At 38.5% G+C, this 24,351-nt stretch overlaps 1 protein-coding gene across 12 annotated transcripts in view; it reads right to left on the reverse strand.

Moving 5' to 3' along the window:
- CTNNA2 (catenin alpha 2) overlaps positions 1-24,351 on the reverse strand; it is a 463,212-nt gene that overhangs the window by 287,776 nt on the left and 151,085 nt on the right. The gene's annotated exons all lie outside the window — the stretch shown is intronic.

Below are 24,351 nucleotides of genomic sequence, written 5' to 3' on the forward strand. Positions count from 1 at the left end.
CAGAGCCCTGACATAATTTGACAATTTAGGAACCATCTAATTTCATTTTTGAGGCTGCCTTAAAGTACTCTAAATCTCAATTGTTAAAGGAAACATACCAAAAGAACTTAACAGTTATTGTGATATTTCTTGTGCTACTTAAGATCTCACCACACAAGCTGATCAACCATTCAAATACACAATAAGTAACTGATTTAAAATTAAATTTTTTAATATGTTGGGTCATATCTACTATAATAACAAAACCTGATTTTTTTTTTGTCCAAAGTTGTTTTTCCTTTCCAAATCACAGCCTGAAAGTACAAAATAGCATCAGGTCACTCTCCAGGCTTTCATACTGTGCTGCTGTCAGACTATCAAACTGTACCAGAAGTACATTATAAAACTTTATAAAAAGTGGTTTAAGGAAAAGCCTCGAATTTTGTCTGCTTGACACAGACACTGCTCCAGAACAAACAGCCCACAAAAGCTTTTTTTCTCAGGTTTTGACTCTACCTCATTAATGAGAAAAGTTCAACTAATTGGAAAGTCAAACTTCCCACTTCCCTTGTTTTACCTATTGCCTTTCTAATGAATTTCTAGACTTTCACAACATTTCTATTTGCATTACCTAAAATGGCAAAATGATGCCTGTGACTGGACAAGTGTCTTTCTTAATATACCATATGGTGAGATATCTCATAGTTTGACAATATTTAACAAGAAAAGATCTGCTCACTTCTGCAAATCCCCTGTTTTCCAAGCCCCTGATTAGACAAAATGTTTCTTTGAAATCCAGTGATCTAATTACCTGTTTGATTATTTGAAATAAAATTAAGTCTCCAGAATTATTAAATCACCATGTGCTTTTCCATCACATTAAGTTGTTGCAGCTGGAGGAAACCTGAACACTTCTCAGCTGACAAAAAGAATGACAAATCCATGGCTCTACACCAGTTTGCCCAAGTTTAAACACCGGTGACAGCTCACAATGAGTGCTCCAGACCCTATTTAAGGCAATGGGTGAAAGGGGATCTCTGTCACATGTGGGCTGGGGACAGATTGAAGCAGGGACACCTCTGCCCTCAGCTCTTGACTCTTCCACCTCACAGAGGGGGCCAGCAAAGCCTCTCACACATGGAAAGCCTCCAGAAAACCTTCCTCTTTGCCCCTCGCTCTCCTGCCTGCTCTTCTGATGTCAGTCTTTCTCTGAGGGAGATGCCATCACCTTATTAACACTTTAATTTATAATTATTCTTTAAAACAGAGCTTGAGTCTTTTAACCTGTTCAGAAGACCTCCTATGTGGCATATTACTGAGTGTTTATGCCTCTGAACTCTCTTCACTGATAAAATCATTATCATTAAGGTTGGAAAAGCCCTCCAAGGTCATCAAGTCCAACCTTTGACAGAATATCCCCCTGCTCACTAAACCATAACAGGAAGGGCCATGTCTACTTGTTTTCTGAACGCTTCCAGAGATGGTGACTCCACCACTTCCCTGGGGAGCCTGTTCCAATGCTTAACCACTCTTTCAGTGAAGAAATTTTTCCAAATACCCAAGCTGCCCCTCTCCTGGAACAACCTGAGGCCATTTCCCCTCGATCTCTCAAGTCCATAACTTTTTGGACGCCTGAAACTCAAGGCACGACATCACAAAGTCACTCACAGAGGTTTTATCCTTTGACTCAGCTGCTTAGAAACCACATAACACCCTAGGAAATTCCATTCAAATAATGAAATATCTACTCTTTTTTTTTTTCTTTTTTAAGAAAAGGGGGATAAAAGATGGTCTGTTCCACTTAATCTCATTTTGCTCTTCCATATTAAAATTCTGTTGGACTCCCTCCTACTCATGATTAATTTCATTATTCTTCAATTAATATGAGAAGACCAGCAACTCATTTTCCACTACCATAATCATTTCTATAATGCCATCAAAAGCAAGTTACTTTAATACATTAAAAATTAATATATGATGGCTCACATTTAAGGTTTTTCCTCTCAGAAAGTACACATGGATTAAGGAATGTAAGGAACATACCTAATACTGCAAATGAACGGAGATGAAATAGAGAGAACCTGTCTCAAACCCACAACCTTATTTTCCCCATCATCACATCCCATTAACCAGCTAGCTGTAACTTTATTACTCTTTCTCTTTTTTTTTTTCCCAAGGATCCACTTCTTATTTTGATCCCATGTTTGTTGTTAAAATGGCAGTAATGTTTTACAGAAATAGCCTAAAATTAGGCATTGTTCTTACTGCTTAAAGTTTTCAATTCCTTCCTCGACATCCCTTCCCAACAATACATGAAACCTCTGGAAAATCAAATTTCAAGAGTAATTAGCAAATTGTGTTAAAAATAAATTAAACTGATCCACCCTGATTTGTCAATATTATTCAGCTGTAGCTCTCAGCCAAAGGTCACTCAAAGATAATAAACTGTGTGACATTAGCATAGACTTGTCATGTTGTGCTCCAGTGCTGCTGTTGGGGCCATGAGTAACAAAGTGGATCCCCTCAGTGGACACTCACCACTCCAGCCCTTGAACATATTCTCTAATATTAAGCCATTTTTAAGAACACAAATTGTCAAAATCCTTGGCTGAAAACAAGCCCTTGGACCAGGCTGTCCAGGGAAGTTGCTGAGTGACCATCCCTGGAAGTGTTCAAAAAACAAGTGAAGTGGCACTTCATGGTATGATTCATTAGACATGGTGGTGTTTAGCTGAGGTTGGACTTTATAATCTTGGAGGTATTTTCCAGCTTTAATGGGTCTATGATTCTGTAGAGATTTGGATTTGACCTCATTCTTTTCAGCTCTGAGAAGATGCAGTGCAGTTCTCCAATGGTCCACCTAAATTTAACACATTGTACTGCACATTATTCAGCTGAATATGAGCACTGCCTCCACATTTTTTTAATCAGCTTATTAAATAGCACTAAGTTTCTAAACATTATATGAAAAACTACAGGTTAAAAAGATAATCATATACACATTGTAGGACCAGAGTATTCTCTCTTTAAGAACAAAATGAGGAAGCTAAATATATATCTGAGGGCTTAGCATCTCTTGAGAGATTAGTAGATGCAGCAGTTCAGGTTCTAAACAAAGAAAACGATCAGTTATTCAGCAAAGAGGGAAAAGGAGAGACCATTATTTTGTAGCTTGGCCAGTAATCAATAAATTAGGAGATCTAAAACAGGATAATCAGGTTGGACATTTAAAATGAACAACAATAATTACTATTTCATACAGTATCTAATTAATTTCAGAAACTCATTGTTGCAGGGAAGCTCAAACATATGAGTGGGCTCAATAAGTCTTGAGCAGAAAGAGTGGATTATAGGTCCACAGATGGCTATTAAAACAGCAATTCAGATGCTAATTTCAACTCAGGAAGTTCCTAAATCACAGCCTATGGAAGCTTGGAAGATATAGCAGGGAAAAGCTCATCCCACACTTTCCATGCTCCTTGTACTCTTTGTTAAACAACAGTTAATGGCAAATATCAACACCAGGACAGGGAGCTGAAGGTCTGCTGGTCTGACCCACCATGGCAGCTGTGTCCTGCTCCTATTTAATCCTTGCATGATTATCTTTCCTAGAAACAAATCTTCTTGTATGTCTTTTGGTTTTACCTTTGGAGTTGGCAGATGAGCAATTATTTTCTGCTTAGTCTGACAGGTGGATACAAACTTCATTATTTTCCAAATATATTCAAGCACAGGCTTGTTTACCTATGTGGGACACTCCTGGTTCATGTGGTGGTGTATTTATGCAATCAGACAAATTTTATAATTTTCCAAATATAACTCTTAAGTTCTTCTTAAGTAGGAACCAGGGTTTCAACAGTAAATGTTACCTACACACAATACTAAGCTACCAACAATAAAGTCTTTTCTTGGGAGTGAAGTGGGCTTGTTACACATTTCTCCCACAAATAAAAGTGTAGAGTAAATCTAAATAAAAAAATTCCACTGGTGTTTTCCACTCTAATTCTCCTTTCCTTGGGCCTATGTTATTTTACCAGCTCTGACACTAATTTCACAGGGATTTCTATTTCTATCACTTTTACATTGATTGTGCAGTAGTATAATGTTGACCAAATTATAAAAAAATTCAATCACTGCCACCATTTCAGCCCATAAATAAATAACGATGTAACAAATATAAGTGGTAAGTAATGACTTTTCAGTCTGTGTGAGAGAATTCTATTACCCTCCAATTATATCCCAACCCATTTTTGTGTTATTTATATACTGAATGTTGGGTAGCCTGGACACAGCACTCGAGGTGTGGCCTCACCAGTGCCCAGCACAGGGGGATGGTCACTGCCCTGATCCTGCTGGCCACACTATTGCTGACACAGGCCAGGATGTCACTGGCCTTCTTGGCCACCTGGGCACACCTGGGCTCATGTTCAGCCACTGCTGACCACCACTCCCAGGTCTTTTTCCACTGAGCATCTTTCCAGCCACTCTGCCCCCCAGTCTGGAGCTCTCATGGGGTTGTTGTGGCCAAAGTGCAGGACCTGGCACCTGGCTTTGTTGAACCTCATCCTGTTGGTCTCAGCCCGTCTCTCCAGCCTGTCCAGGTCCCTCTGCAGAGCCTTCCTGCCCTCCAGCAGATCGACACTGCCACCCAACTGGGTGTCATCCACAATCTTACTACACAGAGACTCCATCCCCTCACATAGATCATCAATAAAGGTATTAAACATGACTGGGCCCAACACTGATCCCTGCAGACACCACCAGTGACTGGATCCCAACTGGATGCAGCACCATTCCCCACCACTCTCTGGGCCCAGACATAACCAGTTCCTAACCCAGCACAGAGTGTCCCTGTCCAAGCCATGGCTGCAGCTTTTCCAGGAGTATGCCATGGGAGACAGTGCAAAAGGCTTTACTGAAATCCAGAAAGACACAGCCTTCCCCTCATCCACCTGGTCAGAAAAGGAGGTCAGGTTGGTCAGGATCTGCCCCTCCTAAATCCATGCTGGCTGGGTTTGATCCCTTAGTTGTCCTGTATGTGTGATGTTCCTCCAGAAGATCTGTTCCATGACCTTGCCAGGCACTGAGGTCAGGTTGACAGGCCTGGAGTTCCCTGGTTTCTCTTCCCAACCCTTCCTGTGGATGGGTGTCACACCAGCCAACATAATTAACCTTTGCAGTGAACAAGAATGACACACGAGGCCACGATTACACTGTGTGAGCTGGAAATTTCTTTTTGAATGTCTGAACTGATACAGACAATTTCTGCTGGTGGTGCTGGTAAAAGTTCTCACAAAATCATATTCATTTTAGGAATTAAACTGCCATATGAGCTAAATACATTCTTTTCAAGAGGATATAACAATCCAACTGCAATGTTCTATGAGTAAAATTTTAATATTGCAAAATTTCAGTACTTTATTTGAGTGATTAAATTCTCTGGTTCAGAGGGAGAAAATAATTATCCATCAATCCTAGGAAAGTGGGTTTTTTCTGCATGCATACTCCTGTGACAAACTACAGTATTTCATTTAATTTTGGAGAAGATTAACACCTACCAGAAAAGGCACATAAAATGCAGTAAATTAAATTATGAGTAATAACACTGACTTTTTTGTTTTGTTTATTTTAATTTAGTATTTTCATATTTTAACTTTGTAGTGACAGCTTTTTAAAATGTATTTGTGTTATTCGAACATAACAACAACAACACCTGGAACTTAGAAATTCAAATCATGTGTGAATTCTTTTGAAAATAGCAATTATTTGATTCATGGGCACCAAGTGGAAACTACTAGTCATAACATGACAGTGAAGAGAAAAATGTTTAACCAGAGGAACAGAGTTATGGTATTTGACTCCAAAACTGGGATGGGGTAGAGATTCATGTGCTCAAATGTCTTTTTATAGATAAAACTCCACAGACAAATAATTTGAGAACTAAGAATGACTTTAAATTTGCATTTCAGGACAATATTTTCAGTGATTTTCATCCTAAATCCTAAGATTGGCAACTTTGAAGCCTTACATTTTCAGTAAATTTGAAGTTGATTTATACCAGTAAAGCTACACAGGGAAATTAACTCTTATTCCATACAGAATTTATTTCTGATTCCCAATTAGAATTTAGCTGATGAAAGTTCAAAAATATGAGTAAAAGATTTACCAAAATGTTAAATTACTACCCCAATGCTCAAAAAATAATTCTATGGTGATTACTACCAACAACTCATTCACACTGCTTAAAACATTTTACAATATTAAAAAATGATGAGAAACAAAATAGTACAGACCAAAAGTATATTATTTTACTGTCAGGAAAGTTCTGTTCCATTCTACTGTTTGCCTGTTGATAGCTCAGTCTCTATACTTCCATTTCCTTTTCATGTCTCAATTTTTGATTACCCTTAAGGTTCTATTCAACATGTCCTTTTCTTTTCCATCCTTTCTCTGACTTTTAGGGAATTTAGACATGACAATAAGATAATCTGACGGCACTCCATCAGGAAGCAGCAGAATCCTACTGACTAAAGAGGGAAAAGTCTCTCTTAGACTTTAACTTAGAAGAAAGGAGATTTCAAAAAAATGTACCTTAAGTGATACCAGTATGGATGCTTTCTATACTGGAGAAAAACAAATTGAGGGAAATCAAAGAATGAAAGAGTCCCAGTGGAAAAGATGAAAAACAGGTAATTTAAAAGACAAAAGGAAGAAACAAAAAGCAAGTCAAAGCACAAAATAAGTAATAAACATCAGGTTCTGAAAACAAGAGAGGAAAGAAAAAGAGGAATCAAACAAAAAAAGATGTTTCAGTGAAGAAAAGATTCCAGATAAGCTTTTCATTTGAAATGTGAAGTATGTTCAGGTAATAAAACATATATCCTGGTCTTTGAACACTTTCAAAAATAACTATTAAAAGAACCTTGAACAAGTTACAAGTTGCACTTGTGAAATCTGAAGCTTCATTTTGAAGACTAAGCAAAGACAAAAGCAGAATTTGTTGAAATGCATTACTTGTCCTCTCCTTCTGAAACATTGTAATTGTGCTTACTCTGTATTCCTGCATGCAACATTGAACTCCTCAGTCTGCTGCCAGGTTTTCATTCCATATTGTGTATTATTGAAGTGTAAAACTGCTGAATGTGCCCCAGTGCAATTTTAATCATATTATAGACAATGTTCCAAGCTGATGTAATTAAATGCCTTTAATTATGGCAATCAAATGTATTATCAGTTTACTATTGCTAACCCATATTCAGTACACAAACCAGCCTGGAATTGCAGGGTCTGCTATTTATACAGACTTGGTTCAACCTTATGGCAAAATGTCTCCTCCAGTTTAGGTACAAATATTTTCATAGAATCACTGAATACCAGGTTGGAAGGGACCTCAAGGATCAGTTGGTTCAACCTTTCTTGGCAAAACCACAGTCTAGACAAGCTGGCCCAGCACCCTGTCCAACTGTATTTTATATGTGTCCAGCTTTGAGGAATCCACCACTTCCCTGGGAAGATTATTCCAACAACTGATTGTTCACATTGTGAAAAATTTTTCCTCTTGTGCCTAATTGGATCCCCCCAGCAATAACGTGCACCCATTGCCTCTCATCTTTTCCACGTGGCTCCTTGTAAAAAGAGAATCTCCATTTTTTCTGTAGCCACCCTTCTGGAACATGGTGATAAGGTCTCCTCTCAGCCTTCTTTTCTCAAGGCTGAAAAAACCCAGTTCTCTCAGCCTTTACTCACATGGCAGATTCCCAGTGTTTGGATTATCTTTGTGGCCCCTCTCTGGACCCTCTCCAGCCCTGCCCACTTCCCTTTTGCTTAGTGGAGACCAAAGCTGAACACAGTATTCCAGGTATGTTCTGACAAGCACTGAGTAGACTGGGATAGTGATTTCTTCATCTCTGCTGGTGATGCCTGTGGGAAATATCCCTCTTTTAAATTTAGAAAGATGGCATTAACTCAGAGAACAAAGGAAAAAAGAAGAATTTATTCAGCGCATTGGGTCTTTCTCTCACTGAGTTTCCGGGGAAAAACACCCCTTGGGCTTACAACTTATACATTTTATAGTTTTACAAAATCCCACCCTTTTGCAGATAAGTTTAATACATTCATTTTTGCCAAAAAAGGTTCCTTTTCTCTGAAAAGGGGTTTTCCCTTTATCCCGATTGGCTGCAAGGCGCCTCCTGTCAAAGATGAGGGATCTTCCTTTGTTCTTAGCCCAAAGAGAAAAAGGAACCTCGTATACAAAATGGCCCCAAAAGATTTTATTTTTAAGAACTTTCACATTTCCCTTATCCGGCCGAAAAAGACTCTGATACTCAAATTTAGTTTTTGGAACTTGGATTTCTTACAACTTCACGATATGCCTATATATATATATATATATATATCTTTCTAATAATGCCCTTGGTGATGCAACCCAGTAACAACATTTTGGACCCACCATCACTTTGGACCCTGCTCCCCAAGTCCCTTAGTTTAAAGTCCACCTTACCAAGGGGGACAACCTGCTGCCAAAAATCCCCTTGCCTCTTCTAGGCAGGTGGATTCCATCCCTCCAGTCTCTCTTTACTGATTAGCTTAGAAAAAAGAAATTACTTTAATGGAAATATACATGTTATATAAATTTTATCAAAACAAAAGGATAGATTGTTTTATGGAAAATTTAAAAACCAAAGTTATTTATTTATTGCAGATTCCCATTATGGATGGGGGAAAAGCACACCTAGAGAGGACTATGCCAGAACTTTCAAGGAACATGCAGAGCCAGGTGCCTCCTCACACTCTGGGAAAACCTCCAGTAACTAAAGCCAGTGTCAACTCCAACTGAGCTCAGCTGGTGTCCAGGTAAAGCCTAATGTAGTGCTAAACTAAGGCTGTCCAAAGAGACTGGAGACCTTGGAGACAGTGGAAGAGGACAAGGACCTGAGCAAGCCAATGTAACACTGAGGGTAGTTTTGCTTTGAGCAGACTTGGACCAGATAACAGCCTCTGGTTCCTCCCATGGAAAAGGATTCTCTGATTCTGTATTCGTGCAGTAATGGCACTTCACAAACTTCAGTCCTACATGCTAATGCTGGGGAAAAAAACCCTAATGCTATTATGCTACTGAGAATAAAATTCACTGTGCGAACTTCTAAGAGATCATTAAGTTTCCCTGTTACATACATTGAGTTTGATTATCCAAATAAATTACAATTTCTTACTAATCAGACAATCTTTGCAGCACAATGCAACAAGAAGCTGCTATAGTTAACACAAGTGAATCAGTTTGAGGGGGCTGTGTGAGTTGTCATGATATTAGGAATTCTATTTAGGGAAATAATTATCCACACACGATGAAAATGATCAATCACCACTAAGTTAGTAACAAATGTGTGGTGTTATATGGCTCATTAGTATCCACAGATACACACTACACAAAGTTTCTTTGTCACTGATAGTCACAAGTACTGCAATATGTTTTTTTCCTTGACTGAAACAGATAAGATTTCTGTAGAAGGAGACAACACCCTCTTCTTTTATCTCAAAATAGCGTCAGGAGTCAGGATTCTTTCACTGATGCAAGGCTATAAAAGGAAAAGACTCATCACCTTTGCTACACTCAGAATTCCTGGCAGTATCCTGCAGGTACCTGCCCCCTCAGCCAGCACGGAATAACAGAGGTGTCTGGCAGGACAACTCCAAAGGCAGGATGACAAAAGCACTGGAATATTCACAGGGTAAGATGAGCAAGCTCCTCTGAGGACCCAGTGCTGGTTACTTTTTGCATTTCAAAGACAGGAACGGGATTCATTGACAATACTGACATCAAAGGCTGAGTCACTGATGGCACTCACTCACTGAGAAGGGGTTTTAAATACTTTCCACTACTACATTATGCTCGCAGGTTGCACAGTTTAAAGATCACAGGAAGAGGCCTGAATTTAAACAGAGATTGGGACAACCCTTGGGACACCAGCAACAGAATATAGAGATAGCAAGGTTACTGCAGGAGCAGCCTTTACTTCTGTTCTCAGCACAGCCCAACTCTTGTCTTTAGAAATTATCTTGTTTGTTATTAAAGTAGTTACCTAATTACAAAGGCAGCTGCATTTCCCTGTAATGACCCCGGTTAATGATGGGAATTGACCTCAATTGACTACTGATTTTTACAATTACCTTTTAAGCGTGGTAATGGGCATGTAAATGTTGCATCTGAACACACAGTACCTCTTCCAGATCCAGAACCAGTTTCTCCATCAGACATTAGATCCTCGTTTTTCTTGAGAAAGACGGTTTTCTGGTGTGTTTGGTTTTATTTTTTTTCCCATTGCTGGCTGTGCCAACATTAGTAAGCAGTGTAGTGTAACAGCAACAGGAGAAATTGAGACAAACAGGAGACTTTACAAGGCTCATGAAATTCTGAATTGAGTAGAGAACTGTCGAATTCGGAGACGGAAGAATTTTAAAACAGGATATTTGAAACCCTAACTTCTTATTTAGGAGCAATTAAAATTTGTCCAAATAAAAGTAAATATAATGGCGAGTTTGGAAGGGAAAAAAGAATGCTGTAGTGGAGTGGACTAGTTATTAAGATGGGCACCCCTGCCCATGGCTGAGGGTCAGAATTAAATGGTCTTTAAGGGCTCTGCCAACCCAAATCATTCCATGATTCTATGATTCTAAGATCAAACCCTGCTGATACGTACATTCAGGGTATTTTGTTTATGTCAGAGTAAACATCACCACCTCACTATTTATGAGTTGGACACCCACAAACTTTACTAGAAGGTGGTTCCAACTGCACATATAAGCAACCTTAAAAAGAAAAATTAACCCCTAAAAGCCCTAAAACCACAAGTAAAATCCTATTTTAGATACATGCTCCAAAGTTGGATTTTGATTTGGATACTGGGAAAAATTAGATACTGATTCTGGACCTTAATTCTTAACTCCAAGAAGGAGCAATGCTGCTGGCTGAAGATGTTACCTGATGTGTGCTTGTTAGAAAATTAAGAAATCAACAATGAAAGATAATAGCCAAACCCATAATTTTATGAGCTCAACTGCTTATAAAAGAATATGCATTTAAATACACTACCTCGAGGCAGGATTATCAGCATGTTTGTGCTAAAAGGCATACCATTTCAATACAGATATTTGGCATTTCCAAATTAATCATTTGGCATTGCTTAATTCCCAGGTGACGCTCTGGATCTCAGGAAATGTTGTCTGCTGAAATATGTGTAATGAAAAGCTTAGGATCAGGTTATCTGACTATATACTTGGCAAAGTTAAAAACAGAAGTGTCGGAATTTTGTTATAAATACCATGAGAAAAAAATGAAAGAGGAAATGCAGTTTAATGAAGGATCACATAAATTAAAGCCTCTGCAACCACAAGATTATCTGTAACCAAGCAGGAGCAGCACAACCTTCTAACTCATGAAAAAAATCACCCTGAGGAGAGGAGACCAGAGATTAGCCGAGAGAAATGAGCACCTTCCAGATTTCTCAGCTTGAGCTGCTTTGGCTGTAAAGCATCTTGGACTTCAAAACACAGAAGAGCAAGTCAGATAATATCTGAGAGTTCATGAACAACACAATAGCTGACCACTCCACACACTACAGATTCACAGAATGGTTTGGGTTGGAAGTGACCCTAAAGATCATCTTGTTCCACCCCCTGCCACAAGCAGGGACACCTCCCACTAGCCCAGTCTGCTCCAACCTGGCCTTGAACACTTCCAGGGGAGGGGCAGCCACAGCTTCTCTGGGCAACCTTGTCCATTGCCCATTATTTCTTTTTTGATAGAAGAAAGCATGAGGCAAACTGCCTTAAAATGCAACAAGGAACAACCCAAATGTATTGAGAAGGTGTATATTTGACACTTATTTTAGGCTTTCAAATATTTTCCTCACCAGGTATTTCCCCTCATGTTTATTAACTTGCTATTTGCTAAAGCACTCCAATATTTGCAGAGTGTCTCAGGAACCTCATTAATCACCACCTAAAAGCACCAAGACAATTAATATGTGTGGCACCCACCAGAAGGGAGCTCTGAACTGTGGTGTTGTTACCTACTTCTGTAATAAACTGCTGTCATCATCGTTACTCCTGACAGTGACCCAGTGGAGAAGTTTTACAACACATTGGGAAAACACCACGTTTTCAAACTGTCATCTTTTTAGGAAATGATTTCTTCAAAATCCAATTAGGAGGAAAAAAAAAAAACACGACAGAGGTTCAATAAGTTAATAAATGAGTTACACAAGCTTAAAACTCGGTGTTGTTTTTCTCTCCTTACCAGAACTAGCTACTACAAAGAGGAACTCAAATAAACCCAATAAGATATCTCCTTAAATCTTGCTTTAACAAGCTGCATTGACACACAGGAGATTCATATGCAGCATATCAAAGTAAGAATTTCTCTGTTTTGCTCTTTGTGTGTGTTTGATTTAAAAATTAAGAAAAAAAAAGAACTCTAAAGCTCTAAAGAGGATGAATCACTACAAAGATTTAATTCAATGAAAGGAAAAGACTACAGTGTCTTTGAAATGAAAGCAAAAACACTTACCCCAATTCTTAATTCTAAAGAGAAATACAATTTATGCAACACACAGCATAGGTTACTTATATTATTCACAACTAGTAGCAGCCTACACTCCCATCACAAATTGCAATAAAGCCTTTCTTTATGAGAACATCTTTCATCTCCAACTAAGAATGTAAAAATATTCTACCTTACTTAAAATATGAATTGCATCACTTCTAAAAATATATTGGTATCTATATGTGTTCCTTCACTGGAGACATTTTTAGCACTATAACCAGGCAGTATCCCAACAGCTCTTTCAAGAACTAACAGGAAGAAGAAAGGGGCAGCAATATCTATTTCTCTTAGGTCAGGCAGCCTCACACAGCTTCCTATGATTTCTACAGGCTGCCAGGCAACAACATATTGTCTGGCAATTCTTATCTCCACTTTCTAAATTTCTGAGATTCGAGGAGCAGAACAGTAGAAAACGTGCATTAATGAGCCCAGAATCCCCATTTGTGCACCTTTCTCCCATATTCCCCCCACTGGTTCTCTCCTCTAACTCACTCATTTCAATTCTTGCAGCTCTGTTTTTAAAGGTTAAACTCTTGGAGTAAAAACAAAAGAACGAAGACAAGGAAAACAGGGAAAAATGCATGAAGTCAGTTCAGTATTCATGATTTACTAGTAGTAAATCAACTAGTATAGCCCAAAGGACTGTTAACAGGTATTCACTGCTTCCAGAAGATCTTTACATGATTTGAATATTGCTTAGCAACACCGACTCTATTTAAAGGGCTCTGACAATAACATATGTATGAGTAGGTCCAGAAAATAGCAGCTTCATGACATTCATCCCAGTGCTTTATCCAGAAAGCTGGATCCTTCTGCCTTATGTCCTTGCTCTCTCAAAGGAGCAGGTTCTCATTCCTGAACCCGAGTAAGACTTATAGGATCAATGCATGTTGAAGACTTAAATAAGGTTCCACAGACCATGTACTTTTGGCTTTTAAATGCTTAAGAACACGGTTCTAATAAATACATTATCATTAAACCTATTGTTTCTCCTTTGGCAGGAGAAATGCCTACATTTCCAGGTACTGCCCTGAGCTCATGAAATGCCAGAATACCTTTAAAAAGGATGAAGTGAAGGTTTGCTTAACAGACCAAATAAATCAGAAAAATAGATGCAGTGGGAATCCTGCTACTATATCAGATTATGAAGAGGGGACCAGAGGGGTGATACAGAGAAGTTCACACCAGCCCAACTTCTCATAACATCCTACTTCATTCCCACACAGCACAGGACTGTGCAAACAAAATACCAATTTCCAAAAATAAAATGGTGGCAGCCAGTCATGTAACATGCATATATTAAAAATAAAACAAAAAACAGGTCTTTTTTTAAAGCTTAATGCACTGTAATTCATGCTTGTGTTTTAGTGTTAAAATCACAGTGTGGGATTGAAGAGTCCAGCAACAACAACCAAAAAGAACTGACATATATTTTACTACAGAATATAACTAAAGACGTCATGATAGGACAAAATATATATATACAATGGAGATTTGAGGATATTATTCTCTCAGAGTGGTAAATCACAGGCATGAAAGCAATGAGAAGTTCGGCATTACTGCAAAGACTTTTTCAAAAGAAGCCATTTGCATGCACAGTGTTTTATTCACCCTACAAAACCCCAAAATTATGCTGCAGGGCTGCCACCTGCTGGAACTTGATAATATACAGATATAAAGACAGGACTGACAAATTAGGGACTGTTGGATGGAGAAAAACAAGAGGGAGTGGCTGGTTACAGGGGAAATTTGTGATATTTATAGTAAGAGCATCCAGATAAAATTCGATTGGATTCATGCAGCTGAGAAAAGAGCATCGACAACTCCCCGAGTCCTTCAGACCAGATCACATTTAAGGACCCAGACTACAGCGACTTCCCTGCACTTATCAGGAAGGTCTTTTTTTCCCAAAGCATTTGGGCAATGGTCCAAGACACATAAAAAGACAGAAGAGCAAAGAGACACACAGCCCAGAAACATTCATCCCAGTGTAACACAACTCAGCTGTAAACCTCCACCATTACCAGGGTTACAATACTGTGAAAACATCAGAAAAGACGTTAATTGAAGTGAGTTTTTCAGTGTTTCTACTCGATAGAAAAAATATTCTTATTTATATACAAATTGATCAAACTAACCTGTAGTTCAGGTCTAAAAACATAAGACACATAACACACAACTGCTGAACAAATTGTTATATAAATATTGTCTCACAACTGATTCACTGCCACTTGCCTTCCTTTTTTCTTTACTGTTCTGTATCTCCTTCCTTGTCTCTACCTTTTCATCTTCTTCCTACAGTTCCTCTTACTTTTAATGTTTCCATGGCAATGACAGCAAAGGAGAAGATTAAATATGTTTTGTGTATTTCCTTCTTTTTTACATTAAATTTTGAAAGACGATGAAGGGAAAAAAATAATATCACATATCCCTCGGAGAACGATGCCAGAGTCAGGACAAAAACTCGTTATGCAACACTAAGATTTACTAGCTAACAGCTATTTGTAAACTCATCTTCATAAACATTTAAGCTGAGAATAACAGTTCTAAAGATAACGTGTTAAAAAAACAGAGGGAGAGAAAGTAAGAAAGCGTAATCCAGTGGGGAGTGAAAGTTAAACTATTTAACTAAAGCTCTTGAGTGTTAGAGATTATTGGATACCTTCAGGATAACATCCAAAGTGCATTCTGCATTTTTTCATTGAATTCCTTATATTAAGGCAAGAAGTTCAGTGTTATAGTTAAGAATAAATGGAGCTTTGCATCTGGAATTAAAAATTAAGTAGAGGAGCCTATCCAACAGCTGCATTTTTAACCCTTCTCAAAGGGTTTTCCTTTACTAGCTCCTCAGGTTAAAGAGGAATTCTGCAATCCCCACAGCTCAAAAACGTGCCAGATGCCCTAAAAACATAACTGAGACCATTTGTTGTACAAATACGTTAGAATTCAACAAGGAAGAATTCATTCTATTTTTAAAAGCCTTCTCCTGAAGCACCCAAGGATCAATAACAGACATTCCCAACTCTTTCGTGGTAACAAAGACACACTACACAAATTCAATACAACCCTAAAGAATACATCCTGGTGTGTTATGCCTATGTCATTTGAAAAGAGAACACTCCACTTGGGGAACTCAAAATACAATGGTTTTGCACTTGCAACTGTGGGACTTCAGTGAATCTGAGCTTTTATTTCCTCCTGCCCCACAGCCCCTCCATTTGGGTGAATATATTTCCTCCAAAAATGGAAGCTGGAAGACATCCAGACTATTTATTTGTCCAGTCTTATTATATTTGTCAATAAGGTAAAAGTGAATTTTAGGGGTATATTCTGACTTTTTTTTTCTTGTGAGAAAACAATTTCACAAATTAACATAGTGAGTCTGAAATGGTTGTGTTAGGGTTATGTTTCACTTGGAAAAATTTCAGAGGTATTATCCAAAAAAATTTAAGAATTTATATGACATTACTTAATCTCCAAACACAACCCAGCTTTTAGTCTTACAATGAACACAAACATCCAAATCAGCACAGAGGTCCCTTTTTAATTTTATTTTAAAATGGTTTAGACCAAAGCTAATTCAACTCTGCCTCAAGCTTTTCTTCCAGATATCCATTTTAACATTGTTTGGTCCCTTTTACAGAGAGTTGAATTTGCTGCAGGGCTTCTCTTTCCATTTCTTGCCTCAGTATTCAAAGTCTGGTAGATGCTAATACTCTGATATTTAGAGATCTGGTCTATTTTCAGAGGAAAGAGATATTAATATTTCTCAGGGAGTTCAAGTACCAAATATATGACAAGGCTGTACAACATCTACAAGGATGTAAACTCCAGAAATTCCAGTTCCATGAGTCAGATGAAATACTTCCCTTAAGCATGGCTTAGTCAGTTATTGTATATAAATGGAATCTAAACTATCTTTCAAAAATTCACATGGATTTGAAATTATATGAAAAAATGGGCTATTTCCTGTCTATGCAGAAAACATCTTACCTTGACAGGTTCAAACATTTTTGGGCCTAATTTTCCCCCTCTACCTCTGGTCCATAAAAGATCCATCACCACCTTAAATAACGTGAAATGCTCCAAAGTTTTACTCTTGCAAATCACATTGACCAAATAGGTTTGGGTGAGAGTTTTTCAAGTTTCCAAGAGTCCCACAAAATTAACATCATTCTTTAATAGATTTCGGCCTTCAAATACAATGGGGGACACTGATTAACCCTTAAACCCTACTTTGAACCACAGGGACTTTAAACAAATAACCACAGAAACTCAAGTTTTCCAACATTAACATTCTGATGGCACGTTTAAAGCAGTTCTTTGTAAGAAAACAATAAATGTTGGAAAATGGACATTGTGACTGATTTCCATCCCATGTGTTCAACTGCTTACACAATTAACCTACTGACATGAAGACTTCTTATTAATAGGAAACCTGAAATGTGTGTGCCAAGAATTTTATAAGTTAATATGATGTATTACTTGATTTGTCTCCAGAAAAATAAGCATATTGGCCTGTTATTGCACATCTAACCACCTATTTAATGTTCATAAGAGAGTTCTGAGCATTTGAGCAATCCATTTTTATAGAACTTTTTGTGATTCATTCATGTTTTCCCCCATTAAATCCTCAGCCAAATGATAATACATATACTTTTATGTGGAAAAAAATTATGATCTAAGAATATAGTGACTTCTATTTCAGAACGTAATATATGACAACATATATTTTTCTTAATCATTAGAGTACTTCAGTGTTTCTTCTCAGGTTTGGTGGGATTTTTTTCTTCACTTTAACTTTCTGTGAAGGTTATTGAACGTTCTGGAGCAAGCTTAATTTTGAAACCTTTCAGGTCTCTTTGGCCTCTGATGTGAGTTTGCTGTAAAAGGAACCACACAGTTCTGCCACTGTTTGGAAATCTTCACAGTCACAAGGCACATTAAGGAGTTTGGGTTGAAGACTGTAAACTCTTGTCCTCTAGAAACCTGGGACAGAATAAATCTCCTCTAAAGAAAACTGTTTTTTTCCAGAAGCAGCAGCTCATTCCAAAAATAAAGTGCAATTTAATCACAAGGCAAGCATAGCACTTCAGAAGATATATTTCTTCAGAATAACATTTCCTTCTTTACAACATGCACAGGTATTGTCTCCACTGTTTATTAATTAAACTTTTTAAGGATAACTCTGCTTAGTTCCAAAAACCTCCTTTTTTCACCCAAGAGCCTGTATCACACAGATCCCCCTGGACTGATCTGTGTGTTCCTCTGCTCAGGCACTGACCTGTCCTTTCTCCTGATCCCACCCCTCAAGTGTAGGAAGAATCCCTTCACTCCCACTAGTTCTGCATTGCTTTCTTTCACACTTTTCCAGTGCTGCCACCTGAACTGCTGTGGCACTAAATCACCATCTTCCTCAGAGTTAATTATCCAGCTACTCAGGTTTAGGTGTTTGGTTGCCTTGGTCACTAATTTGACTGTTACCCATTTTGATCTGACCTAACACAGAGATTATCATCACAAACAGACAGATATGAGGCAACACAAGGGCTTGGAATTGGAACCAGATGATCTTTAAGGTCCCTTCTACTCCAAACCAATCTAACCATTCTATAATGGACAGAGAGAAAGTATTAATGAAATAATGACACAAATACGTTCACCCACATATGGAGCTGGTCTCTCCTGGTTGGTCTGTGTTTTCTGGACAAGAGAGCACATGGGTCTTCTTTCCCTCATCCTTCTGGTTGATCAATAGTTTTTGATATTTATTTCTCTCCATTCCCTTGCCACTCAGTCTTTTCACTCATGCAGGTCCATCACTTCCCTGCTCATTTATTTAGATATTAATTTGAGAACCTTATTTTCCAACACAGTGCAATACCATTCCTCACCTGCCAACACATCATTGTGCCAAATTCCAAAGAGATAAAGAGCCCACACACCTTTTAGGGCTGGGAAGACAGAATCCAGCAGAGTGGTGTAGCTGTTGGGATCAAATCCATATTCTGGGAGAAAAGCAGTAAACAGCCAGGAGTGAGAGAAGGCCAAATACCAATGATTCTATGATTTCCCATAGAAATTTTCCAAAAGGGACATAACCTCTTGCCACAAAAATGTATTTAATGTCAAGGCCCTTGCAAATACATTGTCCAGAACTGTGCTTTTTCACACTCTTACATTTAACTGATGTTAAAAAGTAAAAAAAAAATATCAGAGCTGGGAATATATATCAATAAACTAAATGCAAAGAAAGGAGGGAAAACCAACATTTGGAGAAGCCCATATAATTCAGAAAGAAATTTATAATGGAAAACTACACACAGGGAGGCTTAAACTGCTATTTTTGAAAGCCATGTGAAGGTTGTCTATTAGAAATTATTCTTAATGGTATTTGTGACAGGTTAATTTGCCTATTTAAAATAAATATACTCCAATTCCTTTTTCAAATGTTCTTCTCCCACTCTTAAATGATACAAGCTCATTTAACAACTGGTAGTCAAACATGTTCTAAACTGCAGAGGATTATTATCAGGCAAAAATAATTCTGCCATTCTAAAAAAAGTGGCTGGCAATTAGTGATTTCAGTTGGCCTTCTCCCCACAGTGCTTAGCAGAATGTTATATTTAAGCCTTATTAAAATGTACAGAGATTCTAAAATCTTAAATATAGATTTACTTTCTAATTCTCTTTCAAAGTCAAATAGATAAAAAACAAATGTGGAAACAATCTTAGACAATAGAAATGGAAAGGCCATATTGGGTTAAAAAATAAATTATTGTATTAATAGACCTATATTGTCTGTATCTCCATTTGATTTTTCCAGAGGAGTAGGTTTTTGAACACTGAGGTTAAACCCTATTTTTACATAAGAGTAGCTTGAAACCTAACAGGTCAGGAAAAAATGAAAATAAACACTTTTAGAGTATATTTATATGTAATTAAGTTAAGCTGTTGGCTTTTTCCTCCTCTGAATTTGAACTCGCAGCTCCTCATGCATCTTATTTACACACCAGAAAATTCTTTGCTTTCTTTGTCAGAAATAGTCTACTCATAATTGATGGCTTGGACAAAACACGGATGATGTAAAAGATTACCTGAGATCCTTTAAATTATGTTCTCAGTTCATTTCTATATCAGGCTCATCACTCGTGTATAAAACTAGGGCACTAAAGTTTCCTTGTCTTGTTTTTTCACCAAACTGAAATGGAGAATCTCATTCTGATTTTGTTAGTTGATCATAACGAGATACCAGTGCATCACACAGTGCCATATTTTTATTAGTTTTTATTTTAAAAAAATCAAGGTACTGAGCTGGGCTATAGCCTTCGACAGGACTAGCACAGACTGTCTTCAAAGGCTTTCCCTTTGGCAAGAGGAATCAGTGAGGGCACAAAACCTAAGAGCAACTTCATAATCACCTTTCTATGTGCTTCCAGGGGAAGAAAGTTCTATGTGGGAGAAAAAGAGCAAAAAAGCACCCCTCAAATTCAGAGCAGTGACCCCTAAGGAGATTCTTTGGGCCATGCACGGGCAATGAAAAGCAGGATACACACCCTGGCCTGTCTCTTGCTTGCCCTTACTACACACACAGGGATGATTTAAATAGAACCACAGAATCATTTAGGTTGGAAAAGACCCTCAGGATCATTGTGTTAGCCCAGCACTGCCAAGGTCACCCCTAAACCGTGGCCCCAAGTGCCACATCTACGCAGAAAAGCACTTTCCATGGTAAAGTTCCTTTAGATCCTGCAAGCTCTACAGAGATCTACAGAATTCTCATTCTTATGTGGAATAAGAAAACAAAGACTGGATCCAATTAAAGACTTGTACTGTACTTTTATTTCTGGACAAGCTGCAAAAGAGGAGAAATATCCAGGCATCTTTCATCACTTATTGAGTATTGTATTTTAAGATCTATGTTACTTTTCAGCTCTAAGTCTCTGCAGGCCACTACAGACAGGGCCCATCCTCACCCTTCCTGCAATTCCTGCAGCCCCTGGACATCCTTGGATAACAAAAACCTTGTCTCTGCTCCATTCACTCTCGATTCACAGTGCAGGAACAAACCCAAACTTTATGTGTCTTTGCTGCTTCTGTCTTTGCTAACAGTGACTGTTTGTCCCAATGGATGGGCCTCATCCATCCCTTTCCCCCTCATTGCCTCCCCAACCACTATGTCAAACTGTAGCATAAATATCAAAGTGGAGAAAAACACAGAGTAGAGAGAAAGTCTATGTCATTTCCTTGTCAAGCACAGATTGCCCTCTGGAATATATCATTTCAGTGAAGTAGTAACACAAGGATGCAGTGAAATCTCTGGCAAACACTTAAAAAAGAAATATTTTGATGAAGTTGCCATTTCCTCCTTAGACTTTGCCAAAACTGAACAACAAAACCAGCTGCTGTGAGGTCTCTCACTGACTATGTGGCAAACAAAAAAAAAAAATCAGAAATACTCCAATCGTAAAGAATGGAATAATAATATTAAAAAGTAATGCAATTAGCTAGGTACTCCTGACTATCCAGCACAGGCATAATCATCTGCCTTCTGAACGTGCCGAGCTGAAAAGCTGGAATAATGCTCTTTTTGATGAAAATTTCATCAAGCAAAGACATTCTCTGCCCCTTAAATAAGAAGACAGCATGTATACCACTGAAGTGATACAGAAGGCAAATCTGGAAGTTAGTTTGCAGAATGAGGAAAATATTATTTAGTGCCTTTCCAAATTTTTATGCCATGCATAAAACTTCCCAGCTATTATAAACAGCAAGTCAGAGACAGGTGACAGAAGAAAGTTACTGGTTTGTCTATCTTTCCTTTTGAGAATGAGTTCATGTTGTCCATATTAATAAATACCAGTGAGATTAAGTCAAAATAACGTGTACAGGCAATTGAGCATGAGGTTTCTGAATCACTGGAGATTGCTACAATGCTTATTTATAGGAGCACTAAACAAATCTGTGATTATACTAAAATACAGGTGAAGCCTACATTAAAGCAGAGGAGGTATAATGAAGATTAAAGAGACAATAAACCTACACTATTCTTACAATGAACAGATAAAGAAAAAAAATTACCTTTTATCATCGAACAGGGAAAAACGGTTTTCAGTTCACTAAGAAGAATGAAGTAAAAAACAAGTTTTGCACATGTTAGAAATTCTTCACAGGTTTAAAGATGTTAACGGAAGAAGTTGCAATTCAGATCACATTCTGTGGCTTTCAAGCCTACAAAAATAGGTATGAAATTCCACTCAGTGTTTCGAAACGAGATTATAATCTCTAATACAGGAAATGAGGAAAAATAAATATATGTGTATGTCTGTTTCTACTTATTTACACATTATTTCAGATAGGAAAAAGGTTCTTATGAAACATGCATCAAATATCCCTATATAAAGCAATTCAGTAGATTTTGTGCTGCATAAGTGATAAGGCAGGTTTGGCATCACCTACTTTTCCCAGAGACCTGGATGATGCTCATCAGGTGGTTCTCTTATGGGTCTATTTTGGTGTCTTCAGGTGTGTGTGAGGTGCTTCACCAAAAGCATCAGGACACCCAAAATACAATGTCCATCTTCTGAATCATGACCACAGGGTGTGGGTTGATGAAATAAATGACAGCTCAACATACCTCAATTAACCAGTCTGGAGGTCCTTTCTCTAAATCCAGTGCAGTCTCTGTGCTCTCCACTAAAGCTGAACATGCACAGGATCTTTACTATTTAAAACTATCAGCGACAAACCAACTGCTTTAATCTTCCATCCTTTTCCTTCAACACAGAATCACAGAATGGTTTGGGTTGGAAGGGACCTTAAAGACCATCTCATTTCAACCCCTGCCATGGGCAGGGACACCTTCCACTAGACCAGGTTGCTCCAAACTCTGTCCAACCTGGCCTTGGACACTTCCAGGGATCCAGGGGCAGCCACAGCTTCTCTGGGCAACCTGTGCCAGGGCCTCACTGCCTTTATAGGGAAGAGTAAACACCCTTTTCATTAGTCAGCTCTTGAACTTCATAGACACTTCAAGCTCCTCTGGATCTCATTTCCCACACAGTCAACCCCAGCAGCTACACTGCCCATCCTGTCCTGCTGAAGATGGGAAAACAACTTATTTTCAGTGTCCTTGATGTTATGGTTCCCATCCTCACACCTGTGCTTGGAAGAGGTCTGGGTTGACACCTCTCAAAGCAGGTAAGACACCCCACATTCCTCCCCATTCCCCAGGAGGAAGATGAGGGATCCAACAGGAGCAGTTTGGTCTGATTTGAGAACTGACCTTTCCCTAACAAAGAGAACCACAGTTGTTCTTTCAAAGGAAATCAAACTTACCTGAAAGAAGGACCTAATCAAACCAAAACATTTCCTCCCAAATGTTTGTTGCTACTTATGATTTAGGAACTTCACTGCACAGGAGTCTAGAAAAGAAAGAAGGAAAACCCCCAAAAAAGATACATTTGAATGGCAATTATTTTCTATCCCCCAGCTGATTTTGGCAGTTACTTCAAAATGTCAGAGAATTCATTGCATTTTGATGAAGGCACTTGTTATTTCTTAGTTGTGAACAAGACAATCCCAGGGCACAAAGTTCAAAAGACAGCATTCACAGAAGGCAATAATTAGATTCAACTACACTAAGATGCTGTTGCAATGGAACAGCTCTGTCTGGGGGTCAGAAATGTAATGTTGCACCATTTGGTGTAATGGCTCTGATAACTGCTTGCTTATTTTCACACCTACAGTGGAAAGTAATTAAAGTAAAATCCTTTTCTCTGCAATTAGATGGTAGGACTCTTTTAAACAAGGAAAAAAATGAGAAAAGTAAAGGATCAGAAAAATGAAGAAAGAATAAATATCAAGCCAGTACCTTCTCTAGGTTGAATTTATGTCAGAAAACAAAATTATTTAGCAAAGGCCTGAGAACTACATACTTCTAGACTTTTTTTCCTACAAAGCATCAAAAATACTAGAGAAGGAAACTATTGTGATTTATATATTTTTGAATAGATATTCTAGATTTTACCCCTAGGAAGCCACTGAATTAAAATGAAAAACATGAAAATATTACATCGTATTATTTGGTACCACTTAATGTTTGGTTCAGCCTGGAGAAGAGAAAGCTTCAGGATGACCTAATTGTGGCCTTTCAGTACCTGAAGGGAGCCTGCAAAAAAGGTGGAGCGGGACTCTGGACAAGTGCCTGGAGGGACAGGACAAGGGGGAATGGCTTCCCACTGCCAGAGGGCAGGGTTAGATGGGATATTGGGAAGAAATCCTTCGCTGTGAGGGTGGTGAGGCCCTGGCACAGGTTGCCCAGAGGAGCTGTGGCTGTTCCATCCCTGGAAGTGTCCAAGGCCAGGTTGGACAGGGCTTGGAGCAACCTGGGCTAGTGGAAGGTGTCCCTGCCCATGGCAGGGAGTGGAATGAGATGATCTTTAAGGTCCCTTTCAACCCAAACCATTCTGTGATTCCACTCCTTCCCCTTGGATAACGAGTCAGTCCTGCAGCACACACAGCACAAAAACAGGCTGTGAATCACAGACTCTTTTCTGTGTTTATAGGAAGTTTCCTTTAACTCTTGAATTTAATTTCATAACCTTCCTGGACCTCTAAAGAGGTGAAAGCTTGCTTTGAGATTAGAAAGGAAATCAGCACGATTTGACAAGCCATTTGATGTATTTGCCTGCAATAACTTTGGCACTGCAACCTTCAGGGGGATAGAAAGCTGACAGCCAAAGAAAGGAGACATGGAGCTCTGTGACTAC

This window comes from Manacus candei, unplaced genomic scaffold (assembly GCF_025592945.1).
Source record: "Manacus candei isolate 608988 ecotype Guabito, Panama unplaced genomic scaffold, ASM2559294v1 h1tg000048l, whole genome shotgun sequence".
Classification (NCBI taxonomy): Eukaryota; Metazoa; Chordata; class Aves; order Passeriformes; family Pipridae; genus Manacus; species Manacus candei.